The sequence below is a fragment of the Corvus kubaryi genome, unplaced genomic scaffold, assembly GCF_017639235.1.
Source record: "Corvus kubaryi isolate FWS band 111438036 unplaced genomic scaffold, C.kubaryi_AGA036_p1.0 133, whole genome shotgun sequence".
Lineage (NCBI taxonomy): Eukaryota > Metazoa > Chordata > Aves > Passeriformes > Corvidae > Corvus > Corvus kubaryi.
The window spans coordinates 11,498,509-11,514,015 of NW_024580667.1; the positions used below are offsets into that span (position 1 = coordinate 11,498,509).

Below are 15,507 nucleotides of genomic sequence, written 5' to 3' on the forward strand. Positions count from 1 at the left end.
AGGAAAAACTGAGCAAAACTTTTTCAAAGCAGTTTGCAGCTTGTTCAAGGTCACACAGAGATAGCGACGGGTTTTTTTTCAGCTGTGGCAGGAGAGCGGGAGGGAAGGGAAGCACCCGGCTTGCTTTTCTTTCCAGCCAGATTTCGGCAGGTTTTTTTTCCTCAGCTGTTTTTCCTTCGGAGAGTTGAACTTTTGTTTTCCTGGGACTTAGTTTTTTTCCTTTTCTCTCTGCTGGACTGTTTCAACTTCAGAATACATTGGGAGGACTTTCCACCAAGTCCTTGGCCCTGGAGGTGGGCCCACCACCCCATCCCAGCTCCAAGGAGGGGAGAGAGATCTACAGAAGGACTCTGAAATTTTCCCAGGTTTCTCTCAGCAGGGTGAGGGGTTTTATTATTTAGCATTATTATCCTTTTCCTGTGTGTTTGTTAAATAAATAATTTTTATCTCTTTCACTTTCCTTCGAGAAAAATTTATTTTTCCTGAACCTGGTGGGGGAGGGGTGGTTTTGCCTTCTCTCAGAGGATATATTTCTAAATTTGACCAAATCGGCACAAAGATGAAATTAACCCATTAGATTGTCTGAAACAAAAAGAAAAAAAAAATGTTGTAAGTACCTGTGGAGACAAAAAGCTTATTTAGTACTCTGGACAAAAGTGAGAAATATATTTATCCCTCATCAAGATTAGAGTGATTATGTTGGAGTGGAATGTGTTGAATAAAAACAGGTTTCAAAAGATAATTTAAACTCTTAGTACTTGTGAGAGAGAATTTCTAGTACCTGTTCTCCTGTTTTGGTGTTTCATTTTGTCTCTGTGGATAACACCAAAAATCTCAGGGGTGGTTTGTCTGCACTGAGAGAATTATCCCCCACTGGAAGATGGAAGTTTCCGTCCTTTGTTGACTACATGAGCTCATCCAGGTGCATCACAGTCATTCAGTGTTGGCTGTTGTGTCTGGGATGGAATGTGGCACAGTGGATGGGCTGCAGAAATGCCTTGTAAAGGATCCAAGGATGATTTGGTTGTGAGAAAACGTCTTGTCAAACTCAGTGTTTGCTGTTCAAATACAGCGGTACCTGCTGAGTATTTGGGTAACTTCCTGGGGCTGAAGTTAGTGAGGCTGCAGCTATATGAAAGGAGGAAGTTCTGCTTTCTTTTGACTTAGGACCTTGTAAATTGTTAATGATTGACTATATAGGTCCCAAATTATGCTGGTAACAATAGCACTTGACGTTATTTTCAGTTCTTTTAACTCACAGCCAACCACCTGCCCAAGGAGTACTCCTGTCCAGGAAAGGACTTCTAAATAATTAAAGTGATGTCCATGAGTGATCTTTTTGCAGCAAATGAGGTAAGGTTTGAAAAACTGAGCAGTGGCTGATTTTCTTCAGACAAGCATATTTATCAGTGAGGGTCTTACCACAACTCGTAAATTGTAGTTTGATATTCATCATTATCTAAGGTGATTTCAGTGGAGTTATATTCAAGAGAGTTTGATGGAGGGGCAATTTTTATTGAATTTAATAAAAATCAATGATGAGATTTATGTTTTCAGTGCAAATGATAAAGATTTCATATATGAGATAGAGCACAGCCTTGGTAATAAAAAGATTTGGATCTCTTTTTATTTTCCTTTACCTTTTCCCAATTAATTTTTTTTTGAGGTAGATCCTGATAAAGTCAAGATGTAATAAAATTATCTTTATGCTTGTATTGTGCTCATTTTTTGAAGAAAATTGACAGAAATGAAGCTACATGGGGTGAGGATGGACTAGATTACATTTGTTTTGCATGGGCTGGAGCACTGAAAGCTGATACTCATTTTGGGGCCATACTGAGGACAAAGCAGGATGCTGTCAGAGTGTGGAACATGGTGGACGGGCTGGGGACATTCCTGGTGGATATGACAGTACTACAGAGGGTAGGAAGTTATGGTCACTAACTGGTTCACTGGAGAGAAAATGTTACTTTCTGCACAGTCTTCCTTGACTTTATTAGTCATAGGGTCATCTAATTGCACGTTTGCACTACTTGTGATTTAGGACAGACATTCTTTCTGAGACAGGAAAAAATTATAATGATGGCTGGCTTGTTATTTCTCTTCTGGCTCTCTTCTGTAAGTAGTTGATAGAGCAGCCAGGGAGGGGATTTTGTCTTGAGACTTCAGACTCAACATGTTTCCGTGTCTTCTTCTTGAAATTGCCTTATGAGAATGAGTACTAGACTTAACTTCTGGCTTGTTACAGAAATGTGAGGAGAAGAGTCAACAAAGTAATTCTAATTCCCCATACACCAGCATTTTATGTGGTTGTACCTGTAGGAAGACATTTTGGCTTTTGGAGCAGACAGTTCACCTTTGATTAGCAGATTTTTCATTGGCTGAAGATGTTTGAATGGTTCTTTATCAGGTAGAGACTGGGGCAGCTGCTGTTGTGTTGGTTCCTGTGCTCAGTACCTGTCTTGGTTATTTTTATAGCATTTTGGAGTCTTGTAAAATGGTTAGGGAAACTTCAGAAGCACTTCATTTTAGCCTGTTTCTTGTTTTAGCTCATAGTTTTGGAGTGGTTAGTTAAAGGAAATAATTTTCCAGGTTTTTGTAGCATTCTCAGACATAAGTCCTACTGTGTATTTGGCATGGTGAATCTTAGTCAAATGGTTATTGATAGTCATCTCCTCTACGAGGCCACTGTGCTCCTGGAACAACCTCATGAAGTAGATGAAAATTTTTGAGCTAACAATTTATCACCCCTCCCTCTGCTAAGACACTGTCTCCATTTCACAACCACCAGCTGCCTTTTCTTTTTGTTAATTTAACTTGTTAACATAAAGAAATTAAGTTCAGAGTAATTGCTCTCTACATGCATTTATCTTTGAAGATTGAAGTTTTCATTTCAGACCTGCACAAGGTTTTGCATTCCTGCAAGATAACTATTTTCTCCATCCACAGTAATTGGGCCAATAAAAAAAAATTACCTCTTTCTAAAAACTGCTTTGCCCTAATCCATCACTCCTGCTTGAAGGAGTGCAATGGCACAATTCCAGGATCTCAGCTGAGGCAGAAGGTCAAAACAATTATAAACAATTAAAAACATCCTAATCCCCATTAAATGTTGGTGAATCACTTAGGAATATCCAGAGTAGATCAAAAGCTGTGGCAAGGAGACAAGCTGGAAGACAGAGACCCTGTGGGAACACACAGAGGATGCTGGTCTTTGCAAAATCCCCATGCAAAGGGTGGACAGGCACCTTAAAAATAGGGGTGATATATTTTGGTTTTAAACAGGTATTTTTTACCAGCAGTGATTTTGCCCTGAAAAGAACCTTTAAGCAGACTGCCTACTCATTGCACTATTTACTACCCCTGCCCTAGAGGCACTGACACTTTGGAATGGGACCTGCTGTCAAGAGTGCAGAGGAGCCCACAGTTAATAGGTAAAATCTACAAACTAGGAACAAGAGCTTCATGTAGTCAAGTCCCAGGTCATGCCTGCGCGTGGGAAAGTGCATGGCTGGAGTCTGAGTCAGAAAATAGCTAAGACTGGGGAGAAGAGGAGGAAAAAACTATTTACAACATTGGATAGCCCAGGGATACTTTTCATGTGTCAGCTATGACAACATCTATGAAGGATGCGTTTAGAATATTTTGAGGGTTTAAAAATATTTTAAAGAGGAACTGATGTGTTTATTCATCATGGAAACATCCAGAACTCTCTTACTAAGGAGGAAACAAAACACTAGTATTGCTGCCTTGATGTGCCATCCCACAAGCCAGGGAAAAATCTTTTGAAACCCTCAAGGGTGGATTGTTTATCAATTGCACAATCCTTTTTTAACTTTCTTGGAGTACTTGATAACTAGATACTGCCAGACAAAAGATGTTAAGAGTATCTTGCTTTAGTAGGAGAACAAATTTTCCAGCCCCAGAATCTATGGTTGCCTGAAAGAAATGGGAATGTAATGCCTTTGAAATGGTTAGCAAATGAAGTGAGGAAAACCATTGTTTCAAATTGATCTTTAGCCTGTAGTTCTGCCATGGGTAGGTATAAAAGAACATCTTTTATTCTTCCTATGGCTATCATAAAATCAAATTATTTTTTGGGTTGTCCAAGTTTTCTTTCAAATAAAGTAATAAAGGAAGAATTGATGGGTCTGAGGAAGAACTTGTGCATCTTTTCTTTTCCAAGCTCCCAGATGAATCATAATCACACGTCTGAGTAATATATTTCACTAGTACATTTCTCAAACTCCCCAGCTGTAACTACGACAATGCAGTTAGAGATTGATGTCTTTAAAAAAAGAAAAGAACTTAATTCACCCATTCCTTTACACCCTGTTAAGAGTAATTAAGTGCCTTTTAAGCAAGGTAGCAGTAGATAACCTTCCAGCACTGGAGTGACCCCTGTTAAGTAGACATGAGGCCACAGGGATGAGTTGTGTTCTGTTTCCACCATATGGCTTTGTAATAATTCTATAATTAGGGAATGCTGTCAAAAATTATATGGTACATTGTAATTGAAGACAGAACTACAGCATAAATATAAGCATACATATGTGTGGATAGATGTGAGGATAGATGAGTGGATGGCACACTTATGTGCACATAAGATATCTAATTCTGCAGGCAAAGGCCACCTTAGTTGTGGCATCTCATCACTTTGGAGTGTTTGGCTTTGCCACTGTCACGGTTTTGCTTGCATTTTATTTATTTAGTGCAAGGGACACTGCCAGGTTGCAGGTCTGGACGACCTGACCAATTGGTGACATGAGAGGACAGCACAGAGATGACAGCGAGGAAATTCCACTCTGCTGCTGGCTCCAGCACCATTTTCTATGGTGACCTTGGGTCACATCACCACTCTCCTGGTGAATCCACTTCTAAAATAGGGGTGGCACATATTGGATCTGTTTGAGCTCATGCCAACCAGCTCTTTTGTGCCACTTTGACCATGGAGGGAGCCACTCTTCTTCCAGGCTGTGCCATGTCCTCTGATGATATGGGGAAGAGATGTCCAGGCATGACTGGTGAATAATGCAGTCTGAAATTAGGAAACAGAAAAGGAGGCAGTAAGACACACAGTTCTGAATTAGAAGAGAACTTAGAGAGAACTTAGTTTGCTTCCATAAATGAGTAAGTCTAGAAAATATGAGAAAGTTCTATATTAGACCAAACATATCGAAGTATACCACCTGTGTTTATTGGTTTTGGTGGTTTGCTGGAGGTTATCCATAGCTGCTGAGGATAGTTAATGGCTTTACTTAACTTCTTCTGCTAGACAGAGGATTATTCATGGGAGTCAAGCTAATGTGGGCACTAAAAAGACCTGATTCTTTGTGACTGGCACTTGTGCTCTCCTGAATTCATCATCAGTCACTTAACCACATAATGTATTAGTTTCTCAAGTAAAACACTGAAGTCAGATTAAATGTATCAAGCAGAAAGCTGATTAAATGCTTACTAGTACCAAACTGACATTTACTATAGCAACAAATGATTTTACACATCACTATCTTTGGGTCAGGAGAATTTCAAAGTGATACGGTTATTAACCAATTTATTTTTTTCTTTTCCTGTTTCTCTTGTGTATAAATTTACTATTGTGACAACTAACAACCACTGATGTTTTCTATTTTATACTGCAAGAATTTTGGTATAACAATCCTAATTTGCAAAAAACGAAACCCTTCCCTAAACATCTTTGATTTCTTCCTTTTCCTCCTGTAAATAACAGGTGAAATTAGAACACTTCTTTATGTCCAGTCTTTTTTATTGTGTTATTGACTAATCACAATCTCTTCTGAGATGCTATTATGTCAAGCCAGAGTAATTTTAATGGCCCCCACAAATGCTTTTGGAGATTGTAATCTTGCCTTGGGAAAGAAAAAACTTACTTCACTGGCAACCACTTAAGCCAAAAGACATAACTAGATAACCACTAGCATTTGAACCAATTTCTTTTTAAACTGCAGTTATGTCTTCCTTTTACTCCTGAACAGGTCTGGAGAGATATTACCAACTTGGCACTTGAAGAGGAAGAGGAAGGGGAAAGAATGCAGTGCATGTTTACACGTGAGCATCTACAATCCTGTCTTTATAAGTCTTTTTCTGTCTAAACTGCCTGTATCAAAACAGACTAGAGTAAACCAAACTACATGATCGGTAGCAGAATTCATCTCTGATATTGTCTTCTACTACTATTTTTGTCAGGTAATCACTTTCATAGCAAGAATAGAGTTTTCAGAAAAGAAAGGAACCTTTTTTTTTGCTTAGGAAGTCCTCTTATTTACTACTCCAGCACAAAGACCTTTTGCACAATGTTTTTTCCATTCAATTTTTAAATGGGAAAAAAAGCATTATTTAAATAGAAATCTATACTGGATGTGGTGAAAGCTCACAAAAACCAGGGAAAGTTTGCAACTGCTTAAGATGGTTTTGCATTAGGAGTACTGGAACTTTAAAGTACTGAATTTTATCTAAAATTTTACCTCCTGTACACCTTTTCTATAACAGGTACACAAAGGAAATTTATGATGCAGCCATTGTAAGCCCATCATAAACAAAGAGAAGATAAAAATAATTAAAAAGCAGAATAACAAACTAGATTTGAATTTTATTCTAGATTTCTCTAGAAATAGAGATTTCGTGTTAGATACACAATATACCATTCTCATTATCACCATTATTCATCAGGATGACTCATACCAACAACTGATGTCTGTTTATTTGAAATCTTTTTTCATTTATTGTTCTCTACAGAATCAGAGGTGATAAGGTGACAGAATGTCTGCTTTCTTTTGTATATTGATTAAAAAAAGAAAACAGCATCTCCCTCATTTCCACGAGCAAGTAAGCATAAAATGCTTGTCTGTTTCTCTGCTTCTCATGCACTAAAGAATCTGCATAGGGTCAGGAGCAGTCAGCATTTACCAAAGCACACTGACACATGGGTGTTTCCAGAACTTGCATTAAGTCTATGGTAAATTATAGACATGTATTTCTGGGTATGCTCAGTAGGAGATTAGGCACTTATTATCAAAGAAATTTGACCAGACCATACCAGATGTAAACCTTGCTTGGTTGCACTTTACATTTTACTTCCATACATTGGGATGATCTGTGCTTGTTTGTTCCTCACTTCATATTACAACAATTCATGACTAATTCAGCTAAAAGCATTGCTTCAGAAAAATGAGCTACAGTTTGTTCATCTTTTAGTCATATATGCTCTGTGATTCTTTTAAATTTGAACAGTCACTTTATGCATCTGCCTCCTTTCCAGAGATCAGGAATTTTCATATAGAACTGGAATCTTGCATGTGCATGCACTCTGTTAAAGGAAGTCTTCACCTGAGGTAGTAAGGTCTGCTTCAGGTGGAAGAGATTATTTTTCTGTTGTTTCCCCTAGACAGAAGCTCAAAGGTTAAGTCCCAGCTTCCTATATACATTTTGAATATTTTGAACATTTAACCTAGAAATTACATCTGTTCTCTTCATGTGATGGGTTTGATTTTTTATTTTACTAAAGCACCATCAATCTGGCAATCCAATGCATCTTGTAAGAAGCTGGCATTGCATTATGACTTTTCCTTTATAATGAGAAAGAGGTAAAGCATCCAAGATGCTTTTGTTCTGTCATTATCTGAATGCCTAACTAATATCACAAGAAAACAGAAGTGCCAGTCTAGCACAGACAGTTCCATCTTCAACACAGATGCTTTTCAAAAGTCCAGTGGTTGAATTCCATCATAAACTGTAGAGAGAACAAAAATTTAAGGCTCTGGACGCTACTCTGAGAGCTGAACACTAAAAAAAACCTCGGCTAGCATGCATTGGATAAATACTTTATGGGATCTAGCTCTTGGACTGTTGATTTACATTCAGATTTGAAAAGAACCTGGTAGAGAGAAATGTAGTGGTGAAAGATGGTGAAATGAATTTCATGGCATTTTTAATTCCTGTTGACCAAAAGTGTAAACAGGGCACTCGTGATGCAGGGCAGCCTGTTATGCTGAACTAAACCATACATCTGAGCCCTAAGTGAGGATTAAAACAGACAGCTATCAAAACCAGTGAGCTACTCCTGAGTTAGTTATCTCTTAGTCCAGTCATCAGGCAGACATGATAGATAAAGTCCTAAAGTGAGATTGAATACTTGTGATTCACTAGTGAACTAAAAGTATTTGGTGCTTATTTTCGGAACCAGCTTGAAAGCTCTCTGTAGGGCATGGTAATTATCTATGTCATCAGAATGTTCTACTTTTGAAATAAAATTGTTCCATACTTAGAAGCCACAGCTTGAAAGGCATTAACATCCCATCATTCAGACAGCTATTTTCTGTGGCTGCCTCTTCTTCCCCATCTCCACCCTGAGCAGAGATGAAATTTCAAGAGAAACATTCAAATGAGGCACAACTCTTGGGTGGTGGCACATCCTCTCAGGAGTTTTTCAACAATTCAATAGATTTGGAGGAGAGAGTTTAGGCTCAGTCCAGTTTTGGGGCTCTGTTCTCCTGATACCTCTTCACATGTTTTCATATACCTCTGCATGCACACGCACACATTTTTTTGCACACTGTACAATAATAAAAATATGTTACTCCTCTGTGGGAATGTAAAGAAAATACGTGAAACAGAAGATTGTTTGAAGAATTTGAATCCTTTAGCACATTTAGTTCTCAGTTTTGTAGGAGTTAGGAATGAACCTCTGCAATCAGATGATAAATTCACAGCAATACTCAGTGTTAAGACAGCAGGTATATATAAATGGAGGAAAACTGCAAATGCTGGTATGAATTGTATTTATATTGCAAATCTTATTGTCAGAGGGAATCAGTTGCTGTATCTTAGGTGCTCACACTATGAGATAGTTTCCTGAGTTTAAAGGCAAGACCCATATCCTTCCCCTTGTTTCCAGTGATGTAATTTGAGCCTACTCTACATGGGAGGAGCTCTCTTTCTGGTTGTTGTTACCTACCAACTCAGTATATCAAGTCTCCCTGTCAGCACCTTCAGGGTAACATTACTTTAGGAAATCCGTGCCTAAATTTCTAGCACTTTCTTAAATAACAACTATTATATGTATTCTGAACACACAACACTAAAAGTCTGAAGTGATTGTGGATTTCTAGAGAACAGTAGTCATGCATCCATCAGCATCTTAAACCATGTTTCACACCTCAGTGTAAAAACAAACGTCACATCTTTATCTTTGCAAACTGAGTTGAACAATTTGGTACAACCCGAGTAGAAGATCATAGGTTTATCCTCTCAGTAAAGTACAGCACAAAGGTGCTTACTAACTCTACTCTGAAATTGAAGTCTATCAAAACACTTGAGTCTATCCTAGGCCTGTATTTTCACATAAACTTTTTTGTTCAGATAGTCAGTTTGAAGTCACATACCTTTACAGCATCAGTTTTACCAAAACTGCTTTCCCCAACATATGAAGACTTCATTTATTCAGAGAGTAATTCCAGTAGGAACCAGAGGAAAGGAACTGAGAGTTCATAGCAATTTATATTTATAAATAACTATGCAAGTGTTCATAATACAGCAGTTCAGAAAATTCTGTTGGTGGTAAAACAGCAAGAATTTAGCCCCATATAGGCATCAGTTTTTATTTGATGACTGTAACGAGCTACAGACACCTTGGACCACTACCTGCAACAATACTGTGTCTAAATTTACTTATTTGACCTGTAATTATTTCTATCCTGGCTATGACATGATCAATATCTTCTTGGAGGTTTTCTGAGACAGATTTCCTTTAAGGTATATAGTTGTGATGGGTGTGTCTTGGGGTGACTTTATGATGTGTATCCCCTATCTCTGCTCTATGCCCAGAAATTAATTTTCTGCCTTTCTATGCCTTTAAACTGAACCTGAGAGGGGGGAGAGAAAAAAAACCCAGAGAACTTTCAAAGCAGTGTTTCAAGGACACACAGACTCCTCTGCGTTCAGCTGCAGCAGCGAGCAAGAGAGGAGGGAAGCACCCTGCTTGTTTTTTTCAGCCAGCTTTCAGCCAGTTTTTCAGGTTTTTTCCCCTCTGGAGACTTGAACTTTGTTTTCCGGGGACTTCGATTTTTTCCATCTGCTTTTTCTGGACTGTTTCAATATCAGAACACATCGGGAGGATTTTTTTTCATCAAGGCCCGGGAGGAGGGCCTATCCCGTCCCAGCTCCAAGGAGGAGGGGAGAGGCTACCTACAGAAGGACTCTGAAATTTTCCCAGGTTTTCTCTCCACAGTGAGAGGTTTTATTATTTAGCATTATTATCCTTTTCCTGTGTGATTGTTAAATAAATAGTTTTATCTCTTTCACTTTCCTCCAAGGAAAAAAATTTCTTTTTTCCCGAACCTGATGGGGGAAGGATGGTTGTAACCTGCCTTCTATCAGAGGATATTTTCCTCCAAATTTGTTCAAACTGGCACAGGGTGTTTTGGGAGAGTCCAGCATGAGAAAGCAACAATAGAATCAGGGGAAGTATATTTGAGAATTGAGCTAATTATAGGGTTTTTGAAGTCAACAGAGGATGAAGGAGTAAGTCATTGCTGGGTAAGATGTAAGTGTGACATGTCAGTTACCTAATTTACAGGTAACTTTGTCTGGGAAGCAGCAGACACACTACAGTTATTCTAACTTCCATTCCTCCACTTCTATCCTCCTTGCTCTGGGCCAGATACAACTAACAAAATGAATATTTTTTTCCCTACATCTGGCATGGCATTATGAATACATGACTCCATCCATAAACATGCAGATAAAAAGGAATGTGTGCACTTTCGTGAAAAGCCTCTCCATGTAAAACACTTTCTTTTCTTTGAGTTGCCACTGAGTGCCTCCAGCACTGATTAATCTGATTACTCATAGCAGTTTGATGTTATATTTTCTGTGAAACTCTTTTCTTATCATTGAGAGTAAGACTTGCCCCTGTGTAACAAGGAGACAACCTGAATGGCACAACCTTGTACTTGTGAGGATAGACCGAGCCCCATTCTGATTCCCTGCTTGAATTCCCAGAGCTGGCAACTAGAACTTAAAAGGAAAAAGAGGCCAAAATAGGCATCCTTTCTATTAAAAAAAAAAAAAAAATCACATTTTTTCCCTACTCATATCAACGTCAGAACAAGGCATCTCCCAGTATGATTAAAGTAAAAATTGCATACCTGTCACATGCTGTTCCATTTTCCTTTCAAGGTAGACAATAAAATTCAAATTCCACTTCATCAGTTTTTTAGTTACTTCCCAGGGAAGCTGCTTCAGCCATTTCTCTGAAGAAAACTTGGGAAAAATACACTGTGGTGTTGTGCTGGGATAATATGGTGATGGGGTTTTTTGTTGACACTTGCCCCACAATTTTGAAGGAGACACCTCGACTTTGGAAAAGGAGTACAGCTAACAACAGCAGATCAGTTGTTTCCCTAGTTGACATCTCTTCTTCCTCCAAACCTCTGTATGCAGTTAGATCTCATCTCTTTGGAAACTGGACTAGTTTGAATTTTGCCTTTTAGCCACATGCACATTTTATGGCTCACGTACATCTGCCTTGCAGCCAGACTGTGACCTTTGCTCAAACTGCACCTGACTTATTGGCATGCTGAGACTGATGCCCATTTACTATTAGCTGCATGTATCTGAATCAAAATCAGGATCTGCAAAGTGCTGCTTTCCTGAGCAGCTCTTTCACATTTGTTACAACTGTGTTTATCACCACACTGCATTGCTGCAGAGACCTTCTGGAACTCAGTCTTTGCCCGGGTGTCATCTATCAGTGCTAGAGAAGCTGTGCACCTACAGTATGGAAAGGAAAAATTAATAGAAGTGAAGCCTCACAGTGAAGTGATATATTTCAGTAGAACAGTATCTGTAGCAGTTTTCTGTAATTACAAAATTGCTTTATCATACCCATTTTATTTTTAGTGGCAGTCTATCTTTTGTAAGTATAGGATATATTAACACTTTATATGTTTGTTGAACTTAATTCAAATACTGAAACACACAGCTCCTTATCTGGCAAATTATCAAGTATAACGGGTAATGCTTCCAAAATTTATTCCGAGATTCAAGGTTTTAATAATACCATGTTGACAAGAATAACCTAAAATAGATCCTTTCCCAATTTTAGATGTAGCGTGAGAACTGAAGAAAAAATCCACTTCTGTATGTCAATGTCAGTAAACATTTCACTCTGCTAACACCCCAAGCTTTCTTGTGTTGAAGTTTAAATAGAGTTCTGATTGCCTTCAAAAAGTCTGAACCCACCAGACACAAGATATATATCCAGCCTAGATCTCCTCAATTCCTAATGGGAATACATTAATTTGTCCATCATCATTTCTACCTGTACCTTTCTCTATGTACTGTTAAACAAAGTCTGAATGTTATTAACACCTAAACATGCCCTTAAAGGGTTGAAAGCTTGGCTTCTCATCTTGTTTTCAAATGTACCATTAACTACACAACATAAATAGAGAAACAAAGAATAGAAAAGAAAAACATTTTTTTATGAAGCAGTATGGGGAAGACCTACTTGTTATTTGCAAATGTGAAAGTTCCCCTTTCACCTGGCTTCCCATTATAATATGGTGATGGACATAAGAACTTGTATTAAAAAAAATCAGGATTACTAGGTGTGAAATGTGTTTTGCATAGCAATTCTGATTAATCTTCTGCCTTTCACTGCGTCAGATTGTCTCCTCTGAGTAACTGATATTTTTAAGAGCCTTTATTATCATGGCTGCAGGGAAATCACCTTTATATTTGTTTGCAATATGAGATGTATAATAACTTCTGGTTTTCAAACATACTATTCCAAAACAAAATCGGAATTTCCTATTTTTTTTCAGATATTGTCTCTCAACAGCATGCAAGTGAAGTGAACTTCTGTTGTGAAGTGAAGCTCTGTTATGATGGAGCACTGTCCTTACCTGCCCCCATTCCTCTCTCCTCATCCTCTCTGTTTGTGAGGAATTTCAGGCTCTGTAACTTCCAGAATCACCCCAAATAACCCAATTTTTTCATTCTGCTTCTAAGAAACATGCAGGCCTTCAGTTAATCTATTATTTAAAAATTTAAAACCACAAGACTTTTCAACAGTGGAACAGCTTCACCTGAGGGCAAAGTTTCAAGCTTAAGGTATTTTCCTTTCAGATAGTGACTTATCTTTTTACAGAGGCACAAGAAAAAAAAAAAGGAAGAAAAATAAAGATCTTCTTGTTTGGCTAGAGTCCCAGAAAAAGATTTTGAGATACATGACTCATACCCATTGCAACAGAAGCTCTGAATGTTGTAAGTGCTGAAAGTATAAATACTTGAATTATGCGCAACCTGAAGCACCATTCAAAGAGGGAGCAGGGAGATTTTGGCTTCTTGGGAAAGCTGATGGAGATAAAAATTGGTGTTTCATTGATCATGACAAATATGATCTTGAAAAGCTACATCAGCAAAAGAGGAGCTCTGCTAAGTCTTTGGAGTGTGTGACTGATCTGGCAACTGAGGTCAGACTGAATGGGCTGTAGCTTCACCTGAAATGCAGTAATGTGATCAGTGCACCAGGTGCCATCAGAAACCTGTTGAGGGACAATGGATTTTATAGGATACTTCTGAGATATTTCAAAAATATTTAGTAAAAAGAGGTTAACAAATTCTTGTTTTAGAGATACACTCCCCAGAAAATACAATTTAAACTCCTTTAAACCCCAAAGACCATTGGTTTCTTCTAAAGGAACAAAAATTCTATAAAAGACCAGTGTTCATCTTTTATAACAACACTCTTGATCATTTAACAGCTGAAATGCTGGAGGTTGGTTATTTGAATTGGTTATTTCTGTTTTTCCCTACTTAATGTTTGCCTCCTTCTGGAGAGCATGGGAGTAAAAGTGGGGGTGAAGCACTTAAAATGCTTTATGCCTTTGCAGAACAATTTTTAGCTATTAGTTTGAGAAATACTGCCCTAAAGGCTGAGACAGGTGACAAAACCCTACACAGGCTGGCATGAAAACCTGTCCTGTGCATTTTGTAGCTCATTTTCTGCTCTTAGCAGTGGTGGCTGTGAGCAGGTATGGTCACCCTGCAGGAACCTTTCAGGGCTGGCCTGACTCATCGCTCTGCTCGGCACGACTGCTGGTGCTCGATATGTTGGAGCAACTCACCTCTAGGTGCTAACAAAAGTCCCCAGCAAATAAAGAAAGAAAGGAAGAAATGGTGAGAATGTTTCTGACAAAACTGCTGTCCACATTTGTGCTGCACTATTAGACAATTAATGCTTAAAGCAGAAATGAATGGGAAATATTTGTACATGTACATTTTGCCACCTAGCAGTGTTGCTAGAGAAATTGAAGGAAACTTCTGTTCATAGCTTCTTGTTGTTAAAGATCATAAATTGATCAGATTTTTGCCTTCAGTGAAAAAAAGAAATTAAAAAACCAAACCCTGCTGCCAAAGAGTCTATAAGCAAAGCCAAAAAGCTTACACTGTTTTGAGCTGAGGAAGAGTTTGGCAACTGTTCAAAATGCAAAATATTTTGTTTAAATTCCCACCCAAAATAAAAATCCCATGGTTATCTATGCAATACGTATTTAATTCCTTGACAAGAAGGTGGCGTGCATTTAATTCAATGCACAGTGACTTAGCTATGTAGCCCCCATTCAGCATGTTAATGACTCCCATGGGGCCAAACATGCATCCAGCTCCATAGATGGCAGATGATTCAAAATGACTTCAGGTCAAGCTTCATGTCAATAAGGCCTAAATATTCAAGACTTCTTCAGTGTAATCTAAAAGAACATACAGAAGGAGTTAGAGAGTGGCAAATCTGAATCCTTTGCAAAGATTTAGCATTCTTGCAGAGAAGGTGAGGAACAGAAGAGTTTGGATAAGCAGCCCTGAATCCCTGTGACATGTGTTGCTGAATGCTGTTTGAGGGTGATTTAGTGTAATCTTATTAAAACACTTCAGAGTGTTTGCATTTTTATTGACTACTTTGTTTTAATGTACAGTAATTTCAACCATGTTCTCATCTCTCAACTTCATCGTATATTTGCGAGCACTCTCTGTTCAAGTGGCTCCTCTATGGAGCTGAAGTCTTGTTGACAGGCCCTTGAAATCTGTTTAATTATTAAATTCCCATAAAACATTCCTTACATTCACAACAGTTAATATAACCAACACAGTGAACCTAATTTTCCTTCAATGCAATGTAGAAATAAAAATCTACTTGTGCAAAAGGCACAGATCTTTCTGCTACAGATCATGACACTACCTTATTTTGCCACAAGAGACAAAATAAAATGTGATTGTGGCATGCAGCATGTTTAGGGTTAGGCAGGTATGCCTTAGTGGTGGGCACCAGGGTAGGGTAAAAATCAGTCTTAAACACAAGAGCAAGAGCACCTCCAATTTTCATGAGATTTAACATCTCAAGTGGCTCAAAGTCCAGCCTAAAGAGTAGCACTACCAGCATCACATCCCAGTGCCCACTTGAGCAGTCAGCTCTCCAGACACCCCAGT

General features: G+C 38.4%; 1 long non-coding RNA gene across 4 annotated transcripts in view; it reads left to right on the forward strand.

Annotated features, from left to right (window-relative positions):
• Positions 1-341: 341 nt before the first annotated feature.
• LOC121668608 overlaps positions 342-15,507 on the forward strand; it is a 69,419-nt gene continuing 54,253 nt past the window's right edge. For all 4 annotated transcript variants that reach the window (XR_006017489.1, XR_006017488.1, XR_006017491.1 and 1 more), the window contains exons 1-3: positions 342-380; positions 1,246-1,353; positions 5,997-6,069. This is a non-coding gene — a long non-coding RNA (uncharacterized LOC121668608). The remainder of the gene's footprint in view (positions 381-1,245; positions 1,354-5,996; positions 6,070-15,507) is intronic.